Below are 17,521 nucleotides of genomic sequence, written 5' to 3'. Positions count from 1 at the left end.
ATTAGCTAAAATTAATCTGTTAACAAATATTTATCTTTAATGAACCTAAACAAAATATGGTAAAAATGATTAATTAAGCATAACTTAAATAGCCATTATACTCATATAAATTCTACTGCGAATGTAATGATAGCATACAATAAACCTTTATTAAACCCTAAGCTTTAATTAATGTAAATTTTAAAGCAACTTCAAAGAATGAAAACGCATCTCATGCAAATAAACCACAAACATTCAATTCCATTTGGCCTCCTCGTTCTTTGCCGAGGCACATTCACTTACCAAGAAAGAAATAATATCGCTATTCAAAACGTAATCAAGGCTTCTTGATTGTTTCCTTAGTATCAAATAATTACGTTAATTTTAAATTCAATCAGCGCAAATGAATAGAAAAGACGTTATTAACTTCTCATCGCGTACAATTGTCACTCTTTAGGAATAGATGTTAAAAACAAGAAGCTGTCTGCATGACATTTAAGAAATGCTTAATAACCTGATTAATGAAGGGTTGCCGCTCCTTCTGGGAAACTTCAAAACTAGACCGCAACATCCCGAAACTTAAAGTTAGTAGTCCAATAATCTTTGTCTCTCGCTTCGGGCCCTTTATGACGGCCCTTTGATTACCCTTTCCGCACTATTAAATTGTTAATATCTCTGGCCATAAACCTGGAATAGATTGCCCAGGAACGGTTTACGACCGCTTCAACGTATAACTTTTAGGTTTATGGATAGTTTCCTTGGAAATTATTTTAGTATGAGGTAAGTTTAATATCAAGCGTATCAGCACTTTATAGTCGAGTTGCATTGTTCAATTTTTTGTGATTCTTTGTACCTACTTCTTTTATAATTTTTTTATTTGCTTGCCTATTTTGAATATAAATAATTATTTTTGTTCCTTAAATTTATTGTTTAGATATTTCATAGCTTAGTTTTAGTACTTGCATTTTGGTGTACTAGCTTACTGTTGGTTTTTCTTTTGCAAATGTAACTATGTTATATTACCTAAATATTTAAGGTTTTATAACCTAAAAAAAATCAAATTATAAAAAATAATTTTTTTATTGTTTGAACATTTTAATGTTACTATGTAGACTGCCTTATAATTAAATTGAACAGCCGTAATCGAAACAAGCTTTAAGAGTATTTTAAGGGTTTCTATAGCGTCAATATAGTTTCTATAGAGTTAATTCATATTCAAATATTTGGAATAAAACCAATAAAACGTCGAATATCATAAACATTACTTTGAGTGCCTGAGATGCCTCACTTCTTTTGATTTTGAGTTCCTAATATGCTTATCTATAGAAAACCCTTTTTAACATTAAGATAAAGTGGCTGAAGTACCTGAAAAAGGCTTAATTTAAAAATTTTCGTGAGATTTTGGAAAGATCTTTAAATGTAGATGAGTTCTTTTGAGAAATTTAAGGAATTTAAAATAAATTGATGGCGAATATAAAACAGTTGGGCGCCAATAGTGCATTGGATAGAATCTGCAACTTTTTAAAAAAAAAATTTGATAAAAAACTTAAAATTAATATATTTAAGTCAAATGCTTTAGAGTATTTTAATTTTTTAAAAAACCTTTTTTTATATAATTTTATAATAATAAATGAAATTATATATTTTGTATATGTTAGCGTCAAGCGATATTTTTGTTAATAATCTTGTAGTTCTATGTTATTATTTGATTTATTATAATATTGAGATAAGTATACAAGCTTATTATTATATTAATAATAATATGGGCAACGCGACGCGATGCCACTGTCTAAAAAATGCAAGTCCAGGTAGTGATTCTAAGTAATGCGATGCGTTGGTAAAATAACAGAAATATTTACCAGCGATCGGTAGAGAATGACTACGTGCCTTATTTGAAACGGTTGTTGTGCGTCTCCTATAAAAATAATATTTATATCTAACATCAGAAGTGTGATAAAGAATCCCAAATATATGTGCCGTTTTGCTGTTTATATTGTGCATTGTGCAGTTATCCCTAACATAATTTATTTATATGTCATTTAATTTTTGTGTGGCGTCTCAAACGTTAAAATTATAGTGTGTACTAAAATGGGGGAAGAAAATTCGGTTGCGTCCACTTTAGAGACTTTATTACGTGGCCTATTGGACCGAGTGGATTCGCGAGCAAATAATAGCGTTCCTGGTAATGTGCCCTCTGTCTCTTATGCTAGTGACTCTATAAAGTTACCTACTTTTGTGCCTGGAAGAGACGAACCGCAAAGATGGATTGATGATATTTCTGAGTTGGCTACTGATTTATGTTGGAACGATGGTATTCTGATGAGCAGAATTGCAAACTATTTTGAAGGGGAGGCAGGTGAGTGGTTTTCTAATTGGCCTCCTATAGATCGCCGTTCTTGGGTTAACCTAAAGCGATATTTATGTGAAAGTTTTGCGGGTTGTACTAATTTTGGAAAATTAGCACATGACGCAATAATGTTTACTTCTGATGGATGTCCATCTTATGGATTTTATGGTCGTATGAAACTACAGAAAATAATTTTTTTTGCGTGTAACTTTTTCTCAAGAACAGCTGATATATTTAATTTGTTTTGGGGTAAAAGATTCTGTTTTGCAGGCACAGTTAACACAGTCAGGTCATGAAAATACGACTTCTTTGATTGCTCATTTATCACGTATTCAGTCTAAACCAAATAATCGACGTAGTAACCAAAACAAAGGTGTTATTTGAATATTGCTCATAATAACAATAATGTCTTATCTGGTAATATAAATAATATCAAATGCTTTAAATATGGAAAACTAGGCCACCGAAAAATATCTTGTCCAGGGTGGCATTTCATTACCCCATACGTACATCAAGCTAAGGGTCAAGCTGATCGCTACATGAGTTTCATTGCAAATTTATTGCGTGCTCAAGCAGACATTTTATCTCAATGGAGTGCACTTGTTTCGCGTATTCAGCTGATTATCAATTCTACTGTTCATAAAACCACAAAAAGGACACCCCTTCAAACGTTATTTGGATGTGATAACAGGATAATCGAAATTAAGCGTATCATTGACAATGCGTCGGAAGATAAACTGCCTTCTTCGCCTATTCAGATGGAGAAATGGAAGCAGTTTGTAAAGAAGCGTCTTGATGAAAATGCAATTATTCAAGATACGTACGTGAATAAACGTGCAAAAGTACAAAAAACCTTTAAAGTTGGTGATTATGTACTTATTAATAGAGAGGTTATTAAGCCAAAGAAACTTGAGTCTGGATGGTTGGGCCATATAAGGTAACAAAAATCCTATCTGCGAATAGATATGAATTAAGGAAAGTGGGAGATGTTGCTGAATCTACTAGACTTACAGCAGCAGCGTCTTACCAGATGCGTTTGTGGCCAAATGAATGGACTCCTGAGGACTGCTCAGAGTTGCTTGAGTCATACGTATTTACTGACAATGATGATTGCCAGGTAACTAATATTATTATAATTGTATGACCGTGTTAGCGGTAATTGTTGGTATAATGCTGTCTGGCAGATATTTCACTGGTTAAAATATTTTTAGTGTAGATGCTTGGGCATGGTATAATGCTGTCTGGCTGATATCTCACTGGCTTAAATTATTTTTAGTGAAGATGCTTGGGCATGGTTTAATGCTTTCTGGCGGATATCTTCACTATCTAAAAAATGCATGTCCAGGTAGTGATTCTAAGTAATGCGATGCGATGGTAAAAATAACAGAAATATTTACCAGCGATCGGTAGAGAATGACTACGTCTACATAAACTGCGATAGTACCAGGCTATCACCAAGAGTTTACCTCAATTGAGTATTTAATACTTGTTTTTGATTTTTAAGATTAAGTTTCTATGTTTTGCAGGTGAAAAAATTAATTGATTGTCAATAATAATGTTGATATTAACCTAGGAATGGTCATACTTCCTTTTGTAGCTTCCGCGAGAAATTTAGGTTAACCTATGAACAAGGATCTACATTTTAGTACACATTTCAAAAATGCCTTTTTGTTCCTCAAATTTATTTTTTATTTAGAGACACTTACTAAATTTAAAATAAAAAAAAAGCTACTCTGTAAGTCCTTAGTTGTTCGTAGTCATAATGCTTACTGCGATTTTATATAAATGCATTTTTTGCGGTGTTAGAATATATGGCATTAAAAAGGTAGACCATATATTTCATAAAATATCAAAAACAAATTGGCTAATATGTCAATGTTAAACAGATGAAAATTTAATCCTGTCAATTTTGTTTAAAAAATTGTCACCTCTACTTCTAAAACCTCTTCTATAAAAAAAAACTTAAGAGTAAATTTATTCCCAGAAACAAAGTTCATCACTTAAATGTAAGAAGCAAAGAATCAATAAATTTAAATAAATTTAAATTTAAGAATCAATAAACAAAAAATAAATTTAAAACCTCTTTATATAAAATATCGTTTACGTTTAACGCTAATTAACTATACAACCATATTTCGAATCACTTTAAAATTGTAAATATTATTAAATTCAAATGTAAATTTCGTTCTTTCTCCTTTTAAGCGCAAACATAACTAAATGTTATGTTAATAAAGCTTTTCTAAATTTGTTAACTTGATGAAAAATCCCAAATTTTGGAGGTCTATATCTCGGCTTCTATAGGCACTATCGGAATTCCAACGGTTTTAACTTAGTTTCGACCTTCTAAATCCAACGAGACCATCCGCAAGGTCGTAGCTCCCATATTAGCTGAGATCTCGCATTTTTTCGTAATGTAAGTGATGGGAATAAGCCGCTGATGGGGGTTTCGATAGCTATTTTCGGGTTTAAAAAAAATCGATTTTTCGCATTTTCAAAGTGCTATAATTCCCTTAGTTTTTCTCGAAACTCATTATAACCCGGTGTTTTCGTATTGTAGGTGATGGGAACAAGCCGCTATCATAGTTAGTTCGAATTCGAAAAAAATCAATTTTTGGTGAAAAATTCGATACGGGGGGGTATACCCTGAAAATGAAAAATCTCAAACTTTGGAGGTCCATATCTCGGCTTCTATGGGCCCTATCGGAAAAATTCCAACGGTCTTGACTTAGTTTCGTCCTCTTGAATCCAACGAGACCATCTGCAAGGTCGTAGCTCCCATATTAGCTGAAATCTCGCATTTTTGTGGCTCATTTTTGGGCTCAAAAACAGGGTCGAAAATTTACTTTTTTCCGAATTTTCAAAGTGCTATAATTCCACTTGTTCTGGTCAAATTCCGTTATAACCCGGCGTTTTCGTAATATAGGTGATGGAAGTAAGCCGCTGATACGGGTTTCTATAGCTATTTTCGGGTTTAAAGAAAATCGATTTTTCGCATTTTCAAAGTGCTATAACTCCCATAGTTTTTCTCGAAACTCATTATAACCCGGTATTTTCGTATTGTAGGTGATGGGAATAAGCCGCTGGTATAGTTAGTTCAAATTCTAAAAAAATCAATTTTTGGTGAAAAATTTGATACGGGGGGGTATACCCTGAAAATAAAAAATCTCAAATTTTGGAGGTCCATATCTCGGCTTCTATGGGCCCTATCGGAAAAATTCCAACGGTTTTGACTTAGTTTCGTCCTCTTAAATCCAAGAAGACCATCTGCAAGGTCGTAGCTCCCATATTACCTGAAATCTCGCATTTTTGTGGCCCATTTTTGGGCTCAAAAACGGGGTCGAAAATTGACTTTTTTCCCAATTCCCAAAACGTGCTATAATTCCACTTGTTCTGGTCGAATTCCGTTATAACCCAGTGTTTTCGTAATGTAGGTGATGGGAATAAGCCGCTGATAGGAGTTTCTATCGATATTTTCGGGTTTAAAGAAAATCGATTTTTCGCATTTTCAAAGTGCTATAACTCCCATAGTTTGTCTCGAAACTCATTATAACCCGGTATTTTCGTATTGTAGGTGATGGGAATAAGCCGCTGGTATAGTTAGTTCAAATTCTAAAAAAATCAATTTTTGGTGAAAAATTTGATACGGGGGGGGGTTTACCCTGAAAATAAAAAATGTCAAACTTTGGAGGTCCATATCTCGGCTTCTATGGGCCCTATCGGAAAAATTCCAACAGTTTTAACTTAGTTTCGTCCTCTTGAATCCAAGAAGACCATCTGCAAGGTCGTAGCTCCCATATTAGCTAAGATCTCGCATTTTTGTGGCCCATTTTTGGGCTCAAAAACGGGGTCGAAAATTGACTTTTTTCCGAATTTTCAAAGTGCAATAATTCCACTTGTTCTGGTCAAATTCCGTTATAACCCGGTGTTTTCGTAATATAGGTGATGGGAATAAGCCGCTGATGCGGGTTTCTATAGCTATTTTCGGGTTTAAAGAAAATCGATTTTTCGCATTTTCAAAGTGCTATAATTCCCTTAGTTTTTCTCGAAACTCATTATAACCCGGTATTTTCGTATTGTAGGTGATGGGAACAAGCCGCTGGTATAGTTAGTTCAAATTCGAAAAAAATCAATTTTTGGTGAAAAATTAGATACGGGGGGGTATACCCTGAAAATGAAAAATTTCAAACTTTGGAGGTCCATATCTCGGCTTCTATGGGCCCTATCGGAAAAATTCCAACGGTTTTGACTTAGTTTCGTCCTTTTGAATCCAACGAGACCACCCGCAAGGTCGTAGCTCCCATATTAGCTGAGATCTCGCATTTTTGTAGCCCATTTTTGGGCTCAAAAACGGGGTCGAAAATTGACTTTTTTCCGAATTTTCAAAGTGCTATAATTCCACTTGTTCTAGTCGAATTTCGTTATAATCCGGTGTTTTCGTGATGTAGGTGATGGGAATAAGCCGCTGATAGGGATTTCTATAGCGATTTTCGAGTTTAAAGAAAATCGATTTTTCGCATTTTCGAAGTGCCATAACTCCCTTAGTTTTTCTCGAAACTCATTATAACCCGGTGTTTTCGTGTTGTAGGTGATGGGATCAAGCTGCTGGTATAGTTATTTCAAATTCGAAAAAAATAAATTTTTGGTGAAAAATTCGATACGGGGGGGTATACCCTAAAAATGAAAAATCCCGAACTTTGGAGGTCCATATCTCGGCTTCTATGGGCACTATCGGGATAATTCCAACGGTTTTGACTTAGTTTCGTCCTTCTGAATCTAACGAGACCACCCGCAAGGTCGTAGCTCCCATATTAGCTGAGATCTCGCATTTTTGTAGCCCATTTTTGGGCTCAAAAACGGGGTCGAAAATTGACTTTTTTCCGAATTTTCAAAGTGCTATAATTCCACTTGTTCTAGTCGAATTTCGTTATAATCCGGTGTTTTCGTGATGTAGGTGATGGGAATAAGCCGCTGATAGGGATTTCTATAGCGATTTTCGAGTTTAAAGAAAATCGATTTTTCGCATTTTCAAAGTGCCATAACTCCCTTAGTTTTTCTCGAAACTCATTATAACCCGGTGTTTTCGTGTTGTAGGTGATGGGATCAAGCCGCTGGTATAGTTAGTTGAAATTCGATAAAAATCAATTTTTGGTGAAAAATTCGATACGGGGGGGTATACCCTAAAAATGAAAAATCCCGAACTTTGGAGGTCCATATCTCGGCTTCTATGGGCACTATCGGGATAATTCCAACGGTTTTGACTTAGTTTCGTCCTTCTGAATCCAACGAGACCACCCGCAAGGTCGTAGCTCCCATATTAGCTGAGATCTCGCATTTTTGTGGCCCATTTTTGGGCTCAAAAACGGGGTCGAAAATTGACTTTTTTCCGAATTTTCAAAGTGCTATAATTCCACTAGTTCTAGTCGAATTCAGTTATAATCCGGTGTTTTCGTAATGTAGGTGATGGGAATAAGCCGCTGATAGGGATTTCTATAGCGATTTTCGAGTTTAAAGAAAATCGATTTTTCGCATTTTCAAAGTGCCATAACTCCCTTAGTTTTTTTCGAAACTCATTATAACCCGGTGTTTTCGTGTTGTAGGTGATGGGATCAAGCCGCTGGTATAGTTAGTTGAAATTCGAAAAAAATCAATTTTTGGTGAAAAATTCGATACGGGAGGGTATACCCTAAATATGAAAAATCCCGAACTTTGGAGGTCCATATCTCGGCTTCTATGGGCACTATCGGGATAATTCCAACGGTTTTGACTTAGTTTCGTCCTTCTGAATCCAACGAGACCATCCGCAAGGTCGTAGCTCCCATATTAGCTGAGATCTCGCATTTTTGTGGCCCATTTTTGGGCTCAAAAACGGGGTCGAAAATTGATTTTTTTCCGAATTTTCAAAGTGCTATAATTCCACTTGTTCTAGTCGAATTTCGTTATAATCCGGTGTTTTCGTGATGTAGGTGATGGGAATAAGCCGCTGATAGGGATTTCTATAGCGATTTTCGAGTTTAAAGAAAATCGATTTTTCGCATTTTCAAAGTGCAATAACTCCCTTAGTTTTTCTCGAAACTCATTATAACCCGGTGTTTTCGTGTTGTAGGTGATGGGATCAAGCCGCTGGTAGAGTTATTTCAAATTCGAAAAAAATCAATTTTTGGTGAAAAATTCGATACGGGAGGGTATACCCTAAAAATGAAAAATCCCGAACTTTGGAGGTCCATATCTCGGCTTCTATGGGCACTATCGGGATAATTCCAACGGTTTTGACTTAGTTTCGTCCTTCTGAATCCAACGAGACCACCCGCAAGGTCGTAGCTCCCATATTAGCTGAGATCTCGCATTTTTGTAGCCCATTTTTGGGCTCAAAAACGGGGTCGAAAATTGACTTTTTTCCGAATTTTCAAAGTGCTATAATTCCACTTGTTCTAGTCGAATTTCGTTATAATCCGGTGTTTTCGTGATGTAGGTGATGGGAATAAGCCGCTGATAGGGATTTCTATAGCGATTTTCGAGTTTAAAGAAAATCGATTTTTCGCATTTTCGAAGTGCCATAACTCCCTTAGTTTTTCTCGAAACTCATTATAACCCGGTGTTTTCGTGTTGTAGGTGATGGGATCAAGCTGCTGGTATAGTTATTTCAAATTCGAAAAAAATAAATTTTTGGTGAAAAATTCGATACGGGGGGGTATACCCTAAAAATGAAAAATCCCGAACTTTGGAGGTCCATATCTCGGCTTCTATGGGCACTATCGGGATAATTCCAACGGTTTTGACTTAGTTTCGTCCTTCTGAATCTAACGAGACCACCCGCAAGGTCGTAGCTCCCATATTAGCTGAGATCTCGCATTTTTGTAGCCCATTTTTGGGCTCAAAAACGGGGTCGAAAATTGACTTTTTTCCGAATTTTCAAAGTGCTATAATTCCACTTGTTCTAGTCGAATTTCGTTATAATCCGGTGTTTTCGTGATGTAGGTGATGGGAATAAGCCGCTGATAGGGATTTCTATAGCGATTTTCGAGTTTAAAGAAAATCGATTTTTCGCATTTTCAAAGTGCCATAACTCCCTTAGTTTTTCTCGAAACTCATTATAACCCGGTGTTTTCGTGTTGTAGGTGATGGGATCAAGCCGCTGGTATAGTTAGTTGAAATTCGATAAAAATCAATTTTTGGTGAAAAATTCGATACGGGGGGGTATACCCTAAAAATGAAAAATCCCGAACTTTGGAGGTCCATATCTCGGCTTCTATGGGCACTATCGGGATAGTTCCAACGGTTTTGACTTAGTTTCGTCCTTCTGAATCCAACAAGACCATCTGCAAGGTCGTAGCTCTCATATTAGCTGAGATCTCCCATTTTTGTGGCCCATTTTTGGGCTCAAAAACGGGGTCGAAAATTGACTTTTTTCCGAATTTTCAAAGTGCTATAATTCCACTTGTTCTAGTCGAATTTCGTTATAATCCGGTGTTTTCGTGATGTAGGTGATGGGAATAAGCCGCTGATAGGGATTTCTATAGCGATTTTCGAGTTTAAAGAAAATCGATTTTTCGCATTTTCAAAGTGCCATAACTCCCTTAGTTTTTCTCGAAACTCATTATAACCCGGTGTTTTCGTGTTGTAGGTGATGGGATCAAGCCGCTGGTAGAGTTATTTCAAATTCGAAAAAAATCAATTTTTGGTGAAAAATTCGATACGGGGGGGTATACCCTAAAAATGAAAAATCCCGAACTTTGGAGGTCCATATCTCGGCTTCTATGGGCACTATCGGGATAATTCCAACGGTTTTGACTTAGTTTCGTCCTTCTGAATCCAACGAGACCACCCGCAAGGTCGTAGCTCCCATATTAGCTGAGATCTCGCATTTTTGTAGCCCATTTTTGGGCTCAAAAACGGGGTCGAAAATTGACTTTTTTCCGAATTTTCAAAGTGCTATAATTCCACTTGTTCTAGTCGAATTTCGTTATAATCCGGTGTTTTCGTGATGTAGGTGATGGGAATAAGCCGCTGATAGGGATTTCTATAGCGATTTTCGAGTTTAAAGAAAATCGATTTTTCGCATTTTCAAAGTGCCTTAACTCCCTTAGTTTTTCTCGAAACTCATTATAACCCGGTGTTTTCGTGTTGTAGGTGATGGGATCAAGCCGCTGGTATAGTTAGTTGAAATTCGAAAAAAATCAATTTTTGGTGAAAAATTCGATACGGGGGGGTATACCCTAAAAATGAAAAATCCCGAACTTTGGAGGTCCATATCTCGGCTTCTATGGGCACTATCGGGATAATTCCAACGGTTTTGACTTAGTTTCGTCCTTCTGAATCCAACGAGACCATCTGCAAGGTCGTACCTCTCATATTAGCTGAGATCTCCCATTTTTGTGGCCCATTTTTGGGCTCAAAAACGGGGTCGAAAATTGACTTTTTTCCGAATTTTCAAAGTGCTATAATTCCACTTGTTCTAGTCGAATTTCGTTATAATCCGGTGTTTTCGTGATGTAGGTGATGGGAATAAGCCGCTGATAGGGATTTCTATAGCGATTTTCGAGTTTAAAGAAAATCGATTTTTCGCATTTTCAAAGTGCCATAACTCCCTTAGTTTTTCTCGAAACTCATTATAACACGGTGTTTTCGTGTTGTAGGTGATGGGATCAAGCTGCTGGTATAGTTATTTCAAATTCGAAAAAAATAAATTTTTGGTGAAAAATTCGATACGGGGGGGTATACCCTAAAAATAAAAAATCCCGAACTTTGGAGGTCCATATCTCGGCTTCTATGGGCACTATCGGGATAATTCCAACGGTTTTGACTTAGTTTCGTCCTTCTGAATCCAACGAGACCATCTGCAAGGTCGTAGCTCTCATATTAGCTGAGATCTCGCATTTTTGTGGCCCATTTTTGGGCTCAAAAACGGGGTCGAAAATTGACATTTTTCCGAATTTTCAAAGTGCTATAATTCCACTTGTTCTAGTCGAATTTCGTTATAATCCGGTGTTTTCGTGATGTAGGTGATGGGAATAAGCCGCTGATAGGGATTTCTATAGCGATTTTCGAGTTTAAAGAAAATCGATTTTTCGCATTTTCAAAGTGCCGTAACTCCCTTAGTTTTTCTCGAAACTCATTATAACCCGGTGTTTTCGTGTTGTAGGTGATGGGATCAAGCCGCTGGTATAGTTAGTTGAAATTCGAAAAAAATCAATTTTTGGTGAAAAATTCGATACGGGGGGGTATACCCTAAAAATGAAAAATCCCGAACTTTGGACGTCCATATCTCGGCTTCTATGGGCACTATCGGGATAATTCCAACGGTTTTGACTTAGTTTCGTCCTTCTGAATCCAACGAGACCACCCGCAAGGTCGTAGCTCCCATATTAGCTGAGATCTCGCATTTTTGTGGCCCATTTTTGGGCTCAAAAACGGGGTCGAAAATTGACTTTTTTCCGAATTTTCAAAGTGCTATAATTCCACTTGTTCTAGTCGAATTTCGTTATAATCCGGTGTTCTCGTGATGTAGGTGATGGGAATAAGCCGCTGATAGGGATTTCTATAGCGATTTTCGAGTTTAAAGAAAATCGATTTTTCGCATTTTCAAAGTGCCATAACTCCCTTAGTTTTTCTCGAAACTCATTATAACCCTGTGTTTTCGTGTTGTAGGTGATATGATCAAGCCGCTGGTATAGTTAGTTGAAATTCGAAAAAAATCAATTTTTGGTGAAAAATTCGATACGGGGGGGTATACCCTAAAAATGAAAAATCCCGAACTTTGGAGGTCCATATCTCGGCTTCTATGGGCACTATCGGGATAATTCCAACGGTTTTGACTTAGTTTCGTCCTTCTGAATCCAACGAGACCACCCGCAAGGTCGTAGCTCCCATATTAGCTGAGATCTCGCATTTTTGTAGCCCATTTTTGGGCTCAAAAACGGGGTCGAAAATTGACTTTTTTCCGAATTTTCAAAGTGCTATAATTCCACTTGTTCTAGTCGAATTTCGTTATAATCCGGTGTTTTCGTGATGTAGGTGATGGGAATAAGCCGCTGATAGGGATTTCTATAGCGATTTTCGAGTTTAAAGAAAATCGATTTTTCGCATTTTCAAAGTGCCATAACTCCCTTAGTTTTTCTCGAAACTCATTATAACCCGGTGTTTTCGTGTTGTAGGTGATGGGATCAAGCCGCTGGTATAGTTAGTTGAAATTCGAAAAAAATCAATTTTTGGTGAAAAATTCGATACGGGGGGGTATACCCTAAAAATGAAAAATCCCGAACTTTGGAGGTCCATATCTCGGCTTCTATGGGCACTATCGGGATAATTCCAACGGTTTTGACTTAGTTTCGTCCTTCTGAATCCAACGAGACCATCTGCAAGGTCGTAGCTCCCATATTAGCTGAGATCTCGCATTTTTGTAGCCCATTTTTGGGCTCAAAAACGGGGTCGAAAATTGACATTTTTCCGAATTTTCAAAGTGCTATAATTCCACTTGTTCTAGTCGAATTTCGTTATAATCCGGTGTTTTCGTGATGTAGGTGATGGGAATAAGCCGCTGATAGGGATTTCTATAGCGATTTTCGAGTTTAAAGAAAATCGATTTTTCGCATTTTCAAAGTGCCATAACTCCCTTAGTTTTTCTCGAAACTCATTATAACCCGGTGTTTTCGTGTTGTAGGTGATGGGATCAAGCCGCTGGTATAGTTAGTTGAAATTCGAAAAAAATCAATTTTTGGTGAAAAATTCGATACGGGGGGGTATACCCTAAAAATGAAAAATCCCGAACTTTGGAGGTCCATATCTCGGCTTCTATGGGCACTATCGGGATAATTCCAACGGTTTTGACTTAGTTTCGTCCTTCTGAATCCAACGAGACCACCCGCAAGGTCGTAGCTCCCATATTAGCTGAGATCTCGCATTTTTGTAGCCCATTTTTGGGCTCAAAAACGGGGTCGAAAATTGACTTTTTTCCGAATTTTCAAAGTGCTATAATTCCACTAGTTCTAGTCGAATTCAGTTATAATCCGGTGTTTTCGTGATGTAGGTGATGGGAATAAGCCGCTGATAGGGATTTCTATAGCGATTTTCGAGTTTAAAGAAAATCGATTTTTCGCATTTTCAAAGTGCCATAACTCCCTTAGTTTTTCTCGAAACTCATTATAACCCGGTGTTTTCGTGTTGTAGGTGATGGGATCAAGCCGCTGGTATAGTTAGTTGAAATTCGAAAAAAATCAATTTTTGGTGAAAAATTCGATACGGGGGGGTACACCCTAAAAATGAAAAATCCCGAACTTTGGAGGTCCATATCTCGGCTTCTATGGGCACTATCGGGATAATTCCAACGGTTTTGACTTAGTTTCGTCCTTCTGAATCCAACGAGACCATCCGCAAGGTCGTAGCTCTCACATTAGCTGAGATCTCGCATTTTTGTGGCCCATTTTTGGGCTCAAAAACGGGGTCGAAAATTGACTTTTTTCCGAATATTTAAAGTGCTATAATTCCACTTGTTCTAGTCGAATTTCGTTATAATCCGGTGTTTTCGTGATGTAGGTGATGGGAATAAGCCGCTGATAGGGATTTCTATAGCGATTTTCGAGTTTAAAGAAAATCGATTTTTCGCATTTTCAAAGTGCCATAACTCCCTTAGTTTTTCTCGAAACTCATTATAACCCGGTGTTTTCGTGTTGTAGGTGATGGGATCAAGCTGCTGGTATAGTTATTTCAAATTCGAAAAAAATCAATTTTTGGTGAAAAATTCGATACGGGGGGGTATACCCTAAAAATGAAAAATCCCGAACTTTGGAGGTCCATATCTCGGCTTCTATGGGCACTATCGGGATAATTCCAACGGTTTTGACTTAGTTTCGTCCTTCTGAATCCAACGAGACCATCCGCAAGGTCGTAGCTCTCATATTAGCTGAGATCTCGCATTTTTGTGGCCCATTTTTGGGCTCAAAAACGGGGTCGAAAATTGACTTTTTTCCGAATATTTAAAGTGCTATAATTCCACTTGTTCTAGTCGAATTTCGTTATAATCCGGTGTTTTCGTGATGTAGGTGATGGGAATAAGCCGCTGATAGGGATTTCTATAGCGATTTTCGAGTTTAAAGAAAATCGATTTTTCGCATTTTCAAAGTGCCATAACTCCCTTAGTTTTTCTCGAAACTCATTATAACCCGGTGTTTTCGTGTTGTAGGTGATGGGATCAAGCTGCTGGTATAGTTATTTCAAATTCGAAAAAAATAAATTTTTGGTGAAAAATTCGATACGGGGGGGTATACCCTAAAAATGAAAAATCCCGAACTTTGGAGGTCCATATCTCGGCTTCTATGGGCACTATCGGGATAATTCCAACGGTTTTGACTTAGTTTCGTCCTTCTGAATCCAACGAGACCATCCGCAAGGTCGTAGCTCCCATATTAGCTAAGATCTCGCATTTTTGTGGCCTATTTTTGGGCTCAAAAACGGGGTCGAAAATTGACTTTTTTCCGAATTTTCAAAGTGCTATAATTCCACTAGTTCTAGTCGAATTCAGTTATAATCCGGTGTTTTCGTAATGTAGGTGATGGGAATAAGCCGCTGATAGGGATTTCGATAGCGATTTTCGAGTTTAAAGAAAATCGATTTTTCGCATTTTCAAAGTGCCATAACTCCCTTAGTTTTTCTCGAAACTCATTATAACCCGGTGTTTTCGTGTTGTAGGTGATGGGATCAAGCTGCTGGTATAGTTATTTCAAATTCGAAAAAAATCAATTTTTGGTGAAAAATTCGATACGGAGGGTATACCCTAAAAATGAAAAATCCCGAACTTTGGAGGTCCATGTCTCGGCTTCTATGGGCACTATCGGGATAATTCCAACGGTTTTGACTTAGTTTCGTCCTTCTGAATCCAACGAGACCACCCGCAAGGTCGTAGCTCCCATATTAGCTGAGATCTCGCATTTTTGTAGCCCATTTTTGGGCTCAAAAACGGGGTCGAAAATTGACTTTTTTCCGAATTTTCAAAGTGCTATAATTCCACTAGTTCTAGTCGAATTCAGTTATAATCCGGTGTTTTCGTAATGTAGGTGATGGGAATAAGCCGCTGATAGGGATTTCTATAGCGATTTTCGAGTTTAAAGAAAATCGATTTTTCGCATTTTCAAAGTGCAAAACCCTTAGTTTTTCTCGAAACTCATTATAACCCGGTGTTTTCGTGTTGTAGGTGATGGGATCAAGCCGCTGGTAGAGTTATTTCAAATTCGAAAAAAATAAATTTTTGGTGAAAAATTCGATACGGGGGGGTATACCCTAAAAATAAAAAATCCCGAATTTTGGAGGTCCATATCTCGGCTTCTATGGGCACTATCGGGATTATTCCAACGGTTTTGACTTAGTTTCGTCCTTCTGAATCCAACGAGACCATCCGCAAGGTCGTAGCTCCCATATTAGCTGAGATCTCGCATTTTTGTGGCCCATTTTTGGGCTCAAAAACGGGGTCGAAAATTGACTTTTTTCCGAATTTTCAAAGTGCTATAATTCCACTTGTTCTAGTCGAATTTCGTTATAATCCGGTGTTTTTGTGATGTAGGTGATGGGAATAAGCCGCTGATAGGGATTTCTATAGCGATTTTCGAGTTTAAAGAAAATCGATTTTTCGCATTTTCAAAGTGCCATAACTCCCTTAGTTTTTCTCGAAACTCATTATAACCCGGTGTTTTCGTGTTGTAGGTGATGGGATCAAGCCGCTGGTATAGTTAGTTGAAATTCGAAAAAAATCAATTTTTGGTGAAAAATTCGATACGGGGGGGTATACCCTAAAAATGAAAAATCCCGAACTTTGGAGGTCCATATCTCGGCTTCTATGGGCACTATCGGGATAATTCCAACGGTTTTGACTTAGTTTCGTCCTTCTGAATCCAACGAGACCATCCGCAAGGTCGTAGCTCCCATATTAGCTGAGATCTCGCATTTTTGTGGCCCATTTTTGGGCTCAAAAACGGGGTCGAAAATTGACTTTTTTCCGAATTTTCAAAGTGCTATAATTCCACTTGTTCTAGTCGAATTTCGTTATAATCCGGTGTTTTTGTGATGTAGGTGATGGGAATAAGCCGCTGATAGGGATTTCTATAGCGATTTTCGAGTTTAAAGAAAATCGATTTTTCGCATTTTCAAAGTGCCATAACTCCCTTAGTTTTTCTCGAAACTCATTATAACCCGGTGTTTTCGTGTTGTAGGTGATGGGATCAAGCCGCTGGTATAGTTAGTTGAAATTCGAAAAAAATCAATTTTTGGTGAAAAATTCGATACGGGGGGGTATACCCTAAAAATGAAAAATCCCGAACTTTGGAGGTCCATATCTCGGCTTCTATGGGCACTATCGGGATAATTCCAACGGTTTTGACTTAGTTTCGTCCTTCTGAATCCAACGAGACCATCCGCAAGGTCGTAGCTCCCATATTAGCTGAGATCTCGCATTTTTGTGGCCCATTTTTGGGCTCAAAAACGGGGTCGAAAATTGACTTTTTTCCGAATTTTCAAAGTGCTATAATTCCACTAGTTCTAGTCGAATTCAGTTATAATCCAGTGTTTTCGTAATGTAGGTGATGGGAATAAGCCGCTGATAGGGATTTCGATAGCGATTTTCGAGTTTAAAGAAAATCGATTTTTCGCATTTTTAAAGTGCCATAACTCCCTTAGTTTTTCTCGAAACTCATTATAACCCGGTGTTTTCGTGTTGTAGGTGATGGGATCAAGCCGCTGGTAGAGTTATTTCAAATTCGAAAAAAATCAATTTTTGGTGAAAAATTCGATACGGGGGGGTATACCCTAAAAATGAAAAATCCCGAACTTTGGAGGTCCATATCTCGGCTTCTATGGGCACTATCGGGATAATTCCAACGGTTTTGACTTAGTTTCGTCCTTCTGAATCCAACGAGACGATCCGCAAGGTCGTAGCTCCCATATTAGCTAAGATCTCGCATTTTTGTGGCCCATTTTTGGGCTCAAAAACGGGGTCGAAAATTGACTTTTTTCCGAATTTTCAAAGTGCTATAATTCCACTTGTTCTAGTCGAATTTCGTTATAATCCGGTGTTTTCGTGATGTAGGTGATGGGAATAAGCCGCTGATAGGGATTTCTATAGCGATTTTCGAGTTTAAAGAAAATCGATTTTTCGCATTTTCAAAGTGCCATAACCCCCTTAGTTTTTCTCGAAACTCATTATAACCCGGTGTT

The 17,521-nt window shown here is 37.5% G+C and overlaps 1 protein-coding gene and 1 long non-coding RNA gene across 3 annotated transcripts in view; one reads left to right on the top strand and one right to left on the bottom strand.

Annotated features, from left to right (window-relative positions):
• Window positions 1-17,521, bottom strand: part of LOC126743436 (protein prickle-like) — a 444,925-nt gene that overhangs the window by 176,670 nt on the left and 250,734 nt on the right. The gene's annotated exons all lie outside the window — the stretch shown is intronic.
• Window positions 16,577-17,521, top strand: part of LOC126743442 (uncharacterized) — a 28,417-nt gene continuing 27,472 nt past the window's right edge. Inside the window, exon 1 of the long non-coding RNA XR_007662874.1 lies at window positions 16,577-16,729. This is a non-coding gene — a long non-coding RNA (uncharacterized LOC126743442). The remainder of the gene's footprint in view (window positions 16,730-17,521) is intronic.

Source organism: Anthonomus grandis, chromosome 12, assembly GCF_022605725.1.
Source record: "Anthonomus grandis grandis chromosome 12, icAntGran1.3, whole genome shotgun sequence".
Classification (NCBI taxonomy): domain Eukaryota; kingdom Metazoa; phylum Arthropoda; class Insecta; order Coleoptera; family Curculionidae; genus Anthonomus; species Anthonomus grandis.
The sequence above is the reverse complement of the archived record's forward strand: the minus strand, read 5'-3'. Positions and strand labels throughout refer to the sequence as shown.